Source organism: Cupressus sempervirens, chromosome 10 (genome assembly GCF_028749045.1).
Source record: "Cupressus sempervirens isolate cs-2001-9-10 chromosome 10, ASM2874904v1, whole genome shotgun sequence".
NCBI lineage: Eukaryota > Viridiplantae > Streptophyta > Pinopsida > Cupressales > Cupressaceae > Cupressus > Cupressus sempervirens.
This window is the reverse complement of record NC_143127.1, coordinates 478,788,174-478,802,736: the sequence shown is the minus strand read 5'-3', so window position 1 is coordinate 478,802,736 and position 14,563 is coordinate 478,788,174.

Here is a 14,563-nt window from a genome sequence, read left to right as displayed (position 1 = left end):
TAACTTGTTAGTATTTATTAACAAGTTATTATTAAATTATTAATTTGAATATTAATGGATTAGAAAATAGTTGATTTTTAATTTAAGAAATTATTGTTAATTATTAATCGATTGTTATCCATTGACTTGTTAACATAGTTAAGTAATTATTAATTAATTTAAATAATGCTAGAATTAACTAAATTTAATTGATAATTAGGTTATACAATGAAGTTTTAATTGATTGACAATACTGATTTTAAGGAAATTGTAAAATTTAATTGAAAGTTGATAAGCCTTATCCTAATAATTTGAATAATGGGAAACACTTCTTAGAGATAAGGAAGAATTATCTAATCATTAGTAACATTGATTTAAGTAAAACAAAGAGAATGATTTAATAAGTAAATAATTATCTTTTGATTACTTAGGGAATTGTTCTATATCTTAATTGAGGGGATAGATGGGTTGACTTGTAGATTAAATGAAGAATCTTATACACTTGAACGATAACTATAACCTCATATTTGGCCTAATCATGTGATTGCAAAAGAAAACTAAAATATGTGTTTGTATGTTGTTCTTTATGCTATACATGTTTGGGGTTTGGGTGGTCCTAGAGTGTTGACTAGTTAGATGTCTACCAGAGGCTTGGGAGTTATGTGAATGAGATGGCATATTGATGTTATTTGATCTCAATCTTTTAAAACCCAACCATGGTTATGTGATGGCATGCTCTATGGTGTGTGTGGTTTACTGATTGATATTTTTTCTAGTCTTCTTGTGTAAGCTATGAATTATGTAAGCATTTATGAGTTATCAATCAGTTGAATTTGGATTACTTTCCAGTCACTTTGATGGAATTGAATTGTATATCTGATCTTGACGATGTCATGTTGTGACATGTTTTGACTCGACCATTTTGGAGGCTTCAATCAGTATTATTTTCTTGATATGCTTTTTGGTTGCTTGTTGAGAACTAATGGATATTGTGATTATCATTGATACCTTCAGTTGCCAATAGAGAACTGTTGTGGTCATGATTATCGATGGATGCTATTCAGTTGCTCATGGGGATTTGATGTTCTTTTTGTGGATTATCTTTTGGTATTTTTTCAGTTGCTTGTATAGGACTGTGGATATTTTGTAACTTATGATTCCATGAGCTTAGGGTAGGTTATCTACATGTAGTGTTAGGAAGTGGCTTGCAATGGGGGTCAGGGCCCTAAGTGGTTGCCAGGGTAACTCATTGTAAGTTGTTTAAATAAGTGAAAAAATTACACCTAATACTAACTTAAATGAGCCTAATAAGATAATTGTTTATTCTTGCCCATGCCTCAAGTGTAGTATAGACTAGGATGGGAGTAGAGAGAACGCTTGGTTGTGACCATGCATTCCGTAGTATGCCTCGTCGATATGAGAGGATACTAGTAGTTGCATAGGGATCGCTAGGGGGCCAGGGTCTATAAAGAGACTACCAGGGTAACTCTAGCATGATCCATGTGATGACATTTTCTCGCTTACATAGTAGGTTTCCTACATGTCTTTGTGTGCCTCTGGGATTAGATGTCGGTTTGTGTTGGAACCTTTGAGTTAGTATACTTTTAGGATTCGTGGACTTACAGAGTATTTGTGCTATGTGTTTGATAGATTGTTTAGGACTTGAGATTATCTCATCAGCGCGATGGGAGTGGACCATTTAGGTTCCACGCGGTTGGGTGGTAGTGCTTTTTCCACTCTTACCATTTGAGATCTGTTTGAGACACCGTGGCTGATGCATTCTTTTTTGGCATTTATCTTCATTCTATTCATGGATTTTGATGGTAGACATGTATCCTTATATTGATGATTAGCATATGTAGATGCTACTATTTACTTGTCTTATGTTTTATTTTGCATGATTAGATTTCTGATGTATATGTTGTAGCATGTTAGATTTCTTTTTGCATATGATGTAGTATGTTTTAGGAGTGACATTCCTACTATGATGATATCAATAATCTCTTCAGTGATTTGGGATGTTACACACAAAGGAATGGCTAGGGCCCACGATGGTCTAATGATGCTATTTATGGTTGGGAGGAACCGTGCACTTAGATAATTATGTGTTGTGATTTTTGGTTATCTGTTATGATGCATGTTTATATCTTCTATGATGATGTTCATGTATGGTATTTGGTTTGATTTACTTTATTGCATCATGGATTAGCATGGGATGTTGATGTACTTTATTTTCACATATGTATATTCTTTCATGTCTTTCATACCCTGTGGCATGTACAGTGGATGATTGAGCATTCTGAAAATGTAATTTATTAATGGACATTTGGAACAAAGTACATTGTTTAAGAATGTTGGACTTATCATTATTATTTCATGTGGATGTAGCAATAGATAGAATCATTAATAGTTAATTTAGATGTGATTCAACATTAAGGGATCCTTGAAGAATGTAACCTATTATGTATACTTTCAGTTGAATGATGTTATTGCTTTCGCTACTATGTTGTGAATGGTTTACTTTCATGTTTCCAAAAAAAAATGCTACCAAACTTAGTGAAACTTTAGGTTAATTCTTTGGATCCCTTGGTAGGGCGTTACAATTATACAAAGAAAGTTATGTTTAGGATAGTATTTTTAGTAGAGATGAAGCAACAATAAGATTAGCAAATCATAAAATGTTTGTTCTATTGTTCAAGTGGTACATAAAGACCTTGAGCAACTAATTCACCCCCTCCTTTCAATTATTCTAAACATTTCTAATAGAAAAATACTTGAAATCCATTAAATATTCTTAGAAATTTGAATTACGATGATAAATAATTATCTACCATTTTTACCAAAAATCCAACATTGGCAGATAATTTTAATTCTCATAAAGATAGCCCATGCAAAGTCAGTCATGTCCCATTCAAAATCCTTGATTCCTATGCAAACAAAGAAGGGTGGTTTTAAGTCAGTAAATTCTAGCTTTGATTGGTTTTCCAAAGCACATAAAAAAAGGTTTGAAATACTAATTATGCCAAAGGATCATTTCCATCATATAAGCACTCTAGATTTCAGTTCCCTAACTACTACTTTTGAAAGTCAAGCCACCTTCAAAGCCACCAAAGTAAAGGGCCATGCTAACTAATATTTTGTTTCCAAAAAAATCAAATGGCTCTATTGTCATAACTTTGCTTAACAAAGCCTGATCTAACACAAGAGAGATTGGATTAATATCAAATGTCAATTGTGGAAAACTAGAGTTCAATATAAATTTCTTCAAAAGTCTAGAACTATGAAAAATATGGGTAAATTGATTGAAATTATAATCACCAACAATAATCATTACAATTTCCTATGGGATTGCTATTATGAATTAGGCATTTCAACAAGTTGGAGTGGTCAAGGTATATCTAATTTTGACTTTCCAAATTGGTTAAGGACTTCTTACCAAAACTAGGTAAGTATAACTAAACTAGAAAATCATTTTGTGTTTATAAGTTGTCAAAACAAAGCATTAAAAGAGAAATCTTGTTATGGTCCTAAAATTTTCAGTAAAGGTTTCTCTATCAGTTTCTTCAAATTGTCCCCTAATTTTAACCCATCAAAAATTAAGATGTCTTCTCTATATAAATGGATTAATATCAAACAACTCCCAATTGAATTACTGCATGAAAATATATTAAAAAGAATTGGTGATTTGTTAGGGATTTTAGGATTAGAAAAAAAATTTACAAGGTCAAATAATGTGAAAATTTTAGTCAATTACTGCACAGACAAAGAATTGAAACCTTTCAAAATAATTGCAAATAACTCAATACACCCTCAAACCAACATTCTTTTTCAAGATTTTTTTTTGAAAAAAATTAAATTTAGAGAGCCTAGAATTACAAATGATTTTTATGAGACAAAACATCTGAATACATGTTGTTAAGATAAAAGGTAAATCAGAAACCTCACAGAGGCATCACAAATTTTCAAAGGAATAATATAGATCTGCTTTCTAGCCCCTTTAAATCTAAATAAGGAAAAATCTTGGAAGGCAAGGTAAATGGTTATAAGAACTTTCATTCATTCCTTTCATTTTTCATCACCTACTATGACCCCAAACCCAACTTTGAGAATTATAAGAAAGAACTTAACCATCTAAATCATTTTTTCATAACCAAAATCAAGTTTGGTCAAAATAAATGCAACATAGAAATAACTAAAAAGGATAAAAATTCTAACATGGGTCCCAATTCAAAAAGGTATTTGTCCCCTCCAATTTTTTTGTCAAAAAGAGTGGAAGGAGAAATTATTGAAGATTTAAATTAAGTTAGTCATGCACATGATGAGTTAAATTATCGCAACTTGGAGAAACCAACTTTGAGTTTGGTCTCTCCATCCTCTAATCACACCAATTCAATGGGAAAACCACAGTAAATACAATCTCATCTATTGATAACCCCTCAGAACCTTTGTCATCTCTTCAAAGTTCTATCTTAACTTTAAATAGTAAAAATGATCAATCTTCCTCTAATATTGAACTATGTCAACCCCCAAATAAAGCTTCAATGTTGAACTTCTCACTAGATTTCAAGACTAATAGTATTTAAATAGATCCTAAACAAATCACAATAATTGATCTCACCAAATAGAAAGAGTATCATATTGAGGATAACAACAAATCTAGTAGTTTTCACCATCTTTAGAGGTACATGTTCATTAGGCAACATAAGGGAAATAATTACTCACAATAGATAAGGGAGATAGTTTATATGACATCACATATTATAATGACTATGATGATTATGTATTAGACTCAAATTCAATAGATGAAGACCAGGAATCTACAAAAAATGAAAAAGAAATAAATAAATGAAAAAATACTACAAATGGATAAGGAAGATGAATATTTTTATGAAAAACAAATAGAACCTTGAATTGTCTAAATTTTCTTAACTAAGGAAAAAAAATTAGTAGTCAAAATTTTAAATGAAATGAGATTTTAAACTTACTATAAGTTTAATATATTCGAAAAAAAATTAATAGTCAGAATTAGAATAAAATTAATCTTTCTTTTTTCATATTTTTTCTAAATACAAGTCTAATATATTTTATTATTATTTATAATTTTAAAAAAAATATAAATAATAATATTAATGATAACAATTAACAAAAATAATATTTCAAAAGAGAGAAGAAGAATTAGAATATAGCTAAGGGTGTCATCCCATAGAGGTATGCTTCCTAAAAAAATTAGTTTTAAGATTAATTTTAAAGTGAGAGATCCTATGAATTTTGTACTAATTTTATTCTTAAAATTTTAAGCATCACAATTTATGTCTCATGAATATTTAATATTAAAAATATTTAAATCATTCCACTATATAAATAAATAAATTTTTATAAGAATTAGATAATTCTATATTATTAGTACTTGTAATGAAGCTCGACCAATCACAATAATGTATTTTAATATATTTTAAAATAAACTATGGTTATTGTCTATAATATTTTATTTACTTCTTAAAATAAACTCATTATCTTGAATTTCATTGGTTAAAATGGTTGTATCTTATAAGCTCATTTTTGTAGGGATAGAATTTTATTTTTAATAGAAAGTATGAAAGTTGTTTTAAAATAAAAGTTTAAGTTTTTAGTTGTGTGTTGTATTAGTTGTTGGAAATGTTATGACAAGCTAAGTTACTGAGAGGGGACGGTGAATAAGTAACTTATAAAACTTTATCCTTGATTAACAATTAATTCTTTATGCATATTCTAATCTAATTGCATGCATGAGAAACTGAAAACATGAAGGCATACACAATATTTTAAGACACGAGATTTGGTGACCCAGAAACCTTCCAAATAGAAAGTAAAACTAAGGTGGGGATGATATCCACAAGCTTTAGTATTGTAGTATAAAGTTGGCCTATTAAGACTTACAATGATCACTTCTGATGATTTGCCCTATAAGGATGAATAAAGGACTACTAGGTCCACCTTGCAAAATGATTTACAAACATACAATGAAGTATGCACTTGGTAAAGAGATTTATATAATACTATTACATCTACCTTGTTAAAGGATTTTACTGATCCACTTTTTAGGATGAAGCAATAACTAATCTCTGATCTACAACTAGGTTTGTTGAATGAGATTCCTCTGAGTGTACAAATGACCTTACAATGATAGATAAATCTTTGCTTCTCCTTATACTATTATAGCCTTTGTAATTCACTCTTCTACTCTCTTTTCCGATTACATTACATCTATTGTATTATTTTTATATGATAAAATACATTACATATATACCAATCCAATTACACAATTACAAAGTTAGCCTCAATACAAGTTTACACAAATACTACAAAGTCAACCAAAGTGTAGAAACTCAAGTTCTAAAGAATGACTCAGTGAAGTTCTAATACTTAGCATCACTATCAATTCTCAACATCATCATGCACTCAGTAGACGTAGAAGCTCGGTCCATACTAATCACTTCCAAGTAGTCTTGAACTCAGTTTGCACTAGTGACTTGGTGAATACTATGAAACTTGGCATTTAAACTGAATCAATTGATTCACACTACATAGCCTGGTCAATGCTATTACCTCGAGCTTAGTATTAATTGAGTTACTTTGTTAACACTAAGTAGCTCGGTTAACAATAGACTCTCATCACATTAACTGTGAACTTGGTAAGCACTGTACAACTTGATTTGCACTAGTAAACTCAGCATACACTAAGATGTTCAGTTTACACTACTAATCATCAACTTTGTAGTAATTGCTCGATGCAAACTGAAACATGTCCAAAGGACTCAATAGCAACTGTAGAACTCGATAACAACTAAAATGCTCAGTTAACACTTTTAACTACACAATATGCTCAGTATGAACTTACAATCTAAATAAGTGTATGTCACTAATAACAAACATGAATGGAATGTCAACATTAGTAATATCTAACTTTTATGCATTTGGTTTTTCTCTTTCTAATTTTTAAAAATCTAGCTCTATGTATTCCTATGATTTTTACTTAGAAACTTATTTTTGAGATTTTCTTTTCTTTTCTTTAAAAATTTATTGTGTTGAATACAAATGAAAACTGATGGGAAACAAAAGATTATAGAAAAGGTTCAATTTTTTATTGTGGGATTGTATATATTTCTTCTTAATTTCATCTATTTTATATAATAATTTTTTGCCAATTATATTTAAATAATAGATTTATTTTGGCATCTACTACTGTGAGTGTTAAATACGAGCCTCTAATTCAAGCACACACTTCAACATGACCACTGTTTGTTAGCAACATCCCAGAATAAACATAATATTATTCATTTGATATGTCTATACAAGGTGATCTATTTTCCTCTAACCAGAAAGGGTTTTACTATACGCTCTCAGAATTGATAGTTTAGTATCTAGACCAAACTAGTATGAAGGATTTGAATGAATGCAAATGCAATATTAATCTATATTTTTGATATTTTTGTATGCAAAGATATGGATTAATCTAGATGATTTTCAAATTAATCCAAGAACAATGAAAAACAAATTAAGCTACATGAGTGCATTGTAATCTAGATGATGAGCATGTAAAAGCACTAGAGATTCAACTGCAAAATGCTTAAGTGATCAATCCAATAGTGATTCAATACTCTTCACTTGCATCCTCTCAAATGAGAGGTCGGAGATCTCTTTTATAGAATCTTGGACCCAATCAATGATCAAGATTAAACAGAGTGTATGGTTCAAATCAAATGAGAGATTGAGTCCTCCATTTTTTATGGAGTTGAATGAGATGAAATATGGGATAACATTGATCCATTCAAATATATGCTCATAATTATTATTATAATTAATTAAATAATTAGTTTCAATAATTATGATGAGCATATTTGATTAATTTATATATTTAATTCCTTTTTCATATGAGATGAATTAGGAAGTAATATTGATTCATTGAAACATGACATCATAATTTAATATTCTAATTAATTAAATAATTAGTTTCAACACTTATGATATGTATATCTAATTAAATGAATGTATTTAATTCCTTTTTATGTGTATTAGCTAAATAGGGTGGATTTAATTTAATTAAAGTGATAAGGACTTATAATTTAATTAATTTAATTAGGAGGTTAATTTAGCCAATATCAATCAATATTTAGGAATAAAATAAGGTATGTGATTAATATAGATTAGGGATTTTATGAATTCAACACTTAGGTCAAGTAAAGATGACCAGAACTAGAAATGCCTAGTACAATAGGACTTAATTGATCAAGAAATAGATTTTATAAGATTGTTGCATCAAATTTGGTTTAGAATGCCAATGTGCCAATTTTGTGGTATTACATATGCCCCTCTTTGAATAAATGTGTGAGCAACACATTGATTCAAAAAAATCAAAAGTCTGGAGTATAGAAGAACTAAGATTGATTTTGAGATTGATGACACAAAAAATAATTGAATGAGATTTTTAGGATTATCTCCATAATGAAACTTAATCCTCTGGAGTTCAGATAGAACACCTAGATACTGGTCTTATAGAAAAAAGATTACCAAAATTCATAGGATTGTTCCTAGAACAAGACTCAATGCTCAGGATTCAGGGTTAGAATTCCCCGATACCTAACCATTAAATAATAAAAATATTAATCACAATTCATAGAATTATCCCCATAATGTGGCTTAATGCTTAGGGTTCAAGGTTAGAATGCATATGATGCCAACTAGGGGGAATAAATATGCCCTAAGTGATGAGAGTCCCCTAGTGATTAGACCATTATAGTCAATTTAAAATGAAGCTAGCTTTGAAAGATTCAATGATGTAATCATCCTACCCCTTCGGGAGAAAAATTGAAAGATGACACACCATAGTAGTAATGAGAAGAAATGTATATAAAGATATTGATATGAGAAAAGATTTAGAAGAATGTAGAATAGATGAAAATAACATGAAGAAAATTTGGAGTTAATTCAGAGTGAGTTCAAGGTCTAGTTGACCGAGGCTGACTAGAGTTGACTTTTTATGAAAAAATTGAAAATTTTGGAGAAATGTTGAATTGATGATGTTCCAAGATTCATAATGTACCAAAAAGATTAAGTGCACAAGCATTCAATCGTGTCAGTCCCAAAAAAATTTAAATGTGATTTTGAGTTGTTTAAGTGTTAGATTTTGATTTTGATCCCGAAAATGAGTCAAGAGCAATCTAATTAGTCAGGGGGTAATTTTCACATCTGTTAGAGTAGTTTGAAAAATTAGGTCAAAACATATATGAGGGCCCAAAGGGGAATTTTCAAATTATTTGATCATTTTTCTTTTGTGGAGAAGGAGCTCTGAGGTGAAAATGATGGTCCCCATGCATGTTCATTGATTCAAGCAATTCACGCAACAAAGCTGGCCAAAAAACTATGGACCTCTAGTGAGTAATTGATAAACCACTTAGTAAATTTAAATTTCATATTTTTTAGTATATTTTTAGTCATGTTAGGATTTTTTAAAGTTTCTTGTCATCAGGGTCCTCGTGTGAGGACTCAGTTTCTTGCACGAGCCTCTATAGGACCTCATGCAAGAAAGTGTTACTAGAGCACTTTCTAGAGGAAAGTATAGGATTTCCTTGCATGGGAGACACCCATCTCTCATGTGAGTGACCTTAAAAAAGAGTCTTTTTTTCATAAAGGTTTCTCATGTGAGAATCTTCCTAGGCACGCAAGATTTCAAAGTTTTGTGTGAGATTCTGAGTAAGATCAAGTGATGTTGGATGTAGAATAGCATGTTTTTCATCTTGTTTGCATCATCTTAAGTTGTTGTAGCATGTTTTTAGGATGTGTGAATTGCAACAGTATATGATTACCATATTGTTAGATTGTGGTGACTGATCAGGAAAGTACTGTACATACTTCATAAATAGTGGGGTTCGGGGCATCGCCCCGAAATTTTTTTTTTTTGGAAGTAGCCAACATGGTAGCCGACATATTATGGCCGACATATGGCCGACATGTTATAACCCTAAACCGGTTTAATACTTGTATAAAAAGGGCTTAGGGTTGGGTATTTTTTGATGTGTGGTGATACGAAATTGGTTCTTGCGGCGGTATTGAGCTGTAAGGGATTACAGATTGTAATCAGGTTGTAATCACTGGATTGTAATAGGATCGAACTTGCTGTTTGGTGGACGTAGCCCAGGGATTGGGTGAACCACGTTAAATCTTGGTGCCTTGTGTTCATTTCTCTGTGTTCTATTATTTTTGTTATTGGTTATATTTGCATGTAGTTTTTATTTCTGTCCATGGTTTATCCTAACAAGTGGTATCAGAGCCTAGTTTTTTCTCAGTTATCCTCTGTAGGAAAGTCTCACGGTTAAGTGGGAGTCTCACGGTTGAGTGGGAGCAATGGAAGATGATGGTAAGCTGAGGGTTGATAGGTTTAATGGGCAGAACTTCCAGTTATGGAAGATGCAAATGGAAGACTATTTATATCAGAAGGATTTATGGAAGCCGTTGGAAGGAAAAGCCAAGAATCAGGGAACTATGTCAGAGGCTGAATGGGATCTTTTGGACAGAAAGGCACTCGAAAGCATTCGGTTATGCTTGGCACCATCGGTGGCATTTAATATTACAAAAGCAAAGATGACAAAAGATTTGATGAAAACCCTAGCGACACTGTATGAAAAGCCCTCCGCTTCAAATAAGGTATTTCTCATGAAGCGTTTATTTAATATGAAAATGGCAGAAGGTGGATCTGTTGCAGATCATTTAAATGAGTTTAATACTATTACTAGTCAATTATCTTCTGTGGGTATCAATTTTGATGAAGAAATTAGGGCTCTCTTGATTTTGTGTTCTTTGCCTGAAAGTTGGAATGGCTTGGTAATGGCGGTGAGTAATTCTGTTCCTGGATCAAGTACCCTAAAATATGATGATGTGATCGGTGTTATTTTAAGTGAGGAAACTCGTAGAAAATCCTCAGGTGGATCTACATCAGGAAGTGCTTTAAATGCACAAAGCAGGGGCAGAACGACTGAAAGAGGAAGTAACTCTGGAAATCGTGGGAAATCAAGAGGAAATTCAAAGGGGAGGAGGTCTCAATCGAGAGGACCAAATGATTGCTGGTACTGTGGGAAACCAGGGCACAAAAAGAAAGATTGCTGGACTCGAAAGAAAAATGAAGGAGATAAATCAGATGGAGACAAAGAGGCAAATGTGGTAAGTAATAAATCCGAAGAGGATGCTTTGCTTCTGTCTTTAGAGAGTGTTGATGATTCATGGGTTTTAGATTCTGGTGCTTCTTTTCATGCTACACCTCATAGAGGTTATTTCATTGATTATGTCCAAGGGGATTTTGGGCTTGTTTATTTGGGGGATAATGAACCCTGTCAGATTGTTGGAAAGGGAAAAATTAAGATTAAGTTGCAGAATGGGAATCATTGGCTACTACATGAGGTAAGACATGTTCCAAAGCTGAGTAGGAATTTAATTTCAACAGGGCAACTCGGTGATGAGGGTTGTGTAATTACTTTTAATGATAAAAATTGGAAGGTTTCAAAAGGTTCCCTTGTAGTAGCAAAAGGTGTGAAAGTAGGCACCTTATATCTTTGTACAGGTCATATTGTTCCTTCTACTTTGATTGTTTCAGAGAAAAATGAATATTCAGGAACAATTACTGCAGTTAAGCAGGGAGAACAAATAGCTGCTGTAGATTCTGATACAGCACTGTGGCACAATAGACTTGGGCACATGAGTGAGAAAGGTAGGAAAGTACTTCATTCAAGGAAAGTTTTACCAGGTCTAAAATGTGTGAATATGGATTTCTGTGAAAGTTGTGTGTATGGAAAACAAAAGAGAGTGAGTTTTGTAAAGACAGGGAAGGAAAACAAAAAGGAGAAATTAGAGCTTGTGCATACAGATGTATGGGGACCGGCTCAGGTATCTTCCCTTGGTGGCTCTCATTATTATGTTACATTTATTGATGACGCAACTAGAAAAGTATGGGTTTATTTCCTTAGACAGAAATCTGATGTATTTCAAACTTTTAAGAAATGGAAATGCTTGGTTGAAAATGAGACTGGTAAGAAATTAAAATGTCTCAGATCTGATAATGGTGGTGAGTATTGCAGTCATGAATTTGAAGATTATTTCTCCACTAATGGTATTCGTAGACAAAAAACTATTCTAAGGACTCCACAGGAAAATGGAGTGGCTAAACACATGAACAGGACTATAATGGAGCGCACAAGGAGCATGAGGTTGCATGCTGGGTTGCCCTTACACATGTGGGTGGAGGCTGTCAATACTGCAGTATATTTGATTAATAGAGGTCCCTCTACTCCTTTGGGCTGTGGTATTCCAGAGGAAGCATGGACTGGTAAGAAGGTGAGTTATTTTTTTCTCAAGACCTTCGGTTGTGAAGCTTTTGCTCATATAGACTCTGAAAATAGAACCAAGCTAGAAGCAAAATCAAAGAAATGTGTCTTTGTTGGATATGGCATTAATGAATTTGGCTATAGGCTTTGGGATTTTGAAAATCATAAAATTATAAGAAGTCAGGATGTCATATTCAATGAAAAAGTGTTGTACAAAGATCTGTTGCAGCAACATGAGAAGAAAGAAGATGATTATGTAGTGCTGGATGATACTCCAAAAGCTGATGTTCCAACCATTCCTCATGATGTGCAACAACTGCAACAACAAATACCACACACACCAGTGAATGTTAGACGGTCAACAAGGCGAATTAGACCTCCACAAAGGTTTTCTCCCTCTTTGTATTCTATTTTACTTACTGATGCTGGTGAACCTGAAAGTTATGATGAAGCTGTGCAGGTGGATACTAAGATTCAGTGGGAGTCTGCAATGAAAGATGAAATGGACTCTTTGCTGAAAAATAAGACATGGGATTTGTGCAAGTTGCCTGCAGGTAAAAAGGCTTTACAGAATAAATGGGTTTACAGGTTGAAAGAAGAGGAAGGAGGTAAGAAAAGATTTAAGGCCAGGTTAGTTGTAAAAGGATTTGCACAGAAAAAGGGAATTGATTTTGATGAGATATTTTCTCCTGTTGTTAAAATGACTTCTATTCGTACTGTTTTATGTCTTGTGGCTACTGAAGATTTGCATTTAGAGTAGATGGATGTTAAAACAACCTTTCTTCATGGTGATTTGGATGAAGAAATATATATGGCTCAGCCACAGGGTTTTGAGTTCAAAGGTAAGGAGAACTTAGTGTGCAAATTGAAGAAAAGTTTATATGGCCTGAAGCAAGCACCTCGGCAATGGTATCTGAAATTTGATAGTTTTATGCATGAGCATGGATATAACAGGTGTCATTCAGATTATTGTGTTTATTTTAAGAGGTTGGATGATGATAGCTACATTATTTTATGTCTATATGTTGATGATATGCTTATAGCTGGGTCTAACATGCATTATATTAAGGGGCTAAAATGCCAGTTAGCACATGCATTTGCTATGAAAGATTTGGGGGCAGCAAAACAAATCCTTGGTATGAAGATTTGCAGAGATAGGAAGAACAGAGCATTGACGCTATCTCAAGATGATTATGTTGAGAAGGTGTTGCAACGTTTCTCTATGGAGAATGCTAAAGCTGTCAGCACACTTTTACCTGGTCATTTGAAATTGACTAAGGAGATGTGTCCCAAGACACAGGAAGAGGAGGATAAGATGTCCAAGGTACCCTATGCTTCAGCTGTAGGAAGTTTGATGTATGCTATGGTATGCACTAGGCCAGATATTGCACATGCAGTGGGAGTCGTTAGCAGGTATATGAGAGTCATCCAGGTTTTGAGCATTGGAATGCTGTCAAGTGGATTCTCAGATATTTGAGAGGAACATCCAATAAGTGTTTACACTTTGGGGGCTCTACTACTGATTTACAGGGCTATGTTGACTCAGATTTGGCTGGGGATATTGATACTAGGCAGAGTACTACAGGTTATGTCTTTACTGTTGGTGGGGTAGCCGTGAGCTGGGTTTCTAGGCTACAAAAGATTAATGCTCTCTCCACTACAGAGGTAGAGTATGTTGCTGCTACAGAGGCAACCAAAGAGATGATATGGCTTCAGTTCTTCTTGGAAGAATTGGGACATCCTCAGAAGGATAATTATTTGTTCACAGATAGTCAGAGTGCCATTCATCTTGCTAAGAATTCAGCTCTGCATTCTAAGACCAAACACATACAGTTGCGGTACCATTTCATTCGGTCAATTTTGGAGGATGGACAATTAAAGCTAGAGAAGATACATACCAATGAAAATCCAGCAGATATGTTGACAAAGGTTGTCACAAGGGAGAAGCTGAACTCCTCTTCAGCTTCAGTTTGTCTTTTAGACTAAATGTGAATAAAAGAACAGCAGAGTCCAAGGTGGTTTGATCCAGTGGGAGCCCCATGCGGTAGTTGTATTGCTATAGGATCAGTCTCCAAGTGGGAGATTGTTGTTTAGTGTGGAGCCTGATCAGTCCCCAAGTGGGAGATTGTTAGATTGTGGTGACTGATCAGGAAAGTACTGTACATACTTCATAAATATTATGGAAGTAGCCGACATGGTAGCTGACATGGTAGCCGACATGGTAGCTGACATGG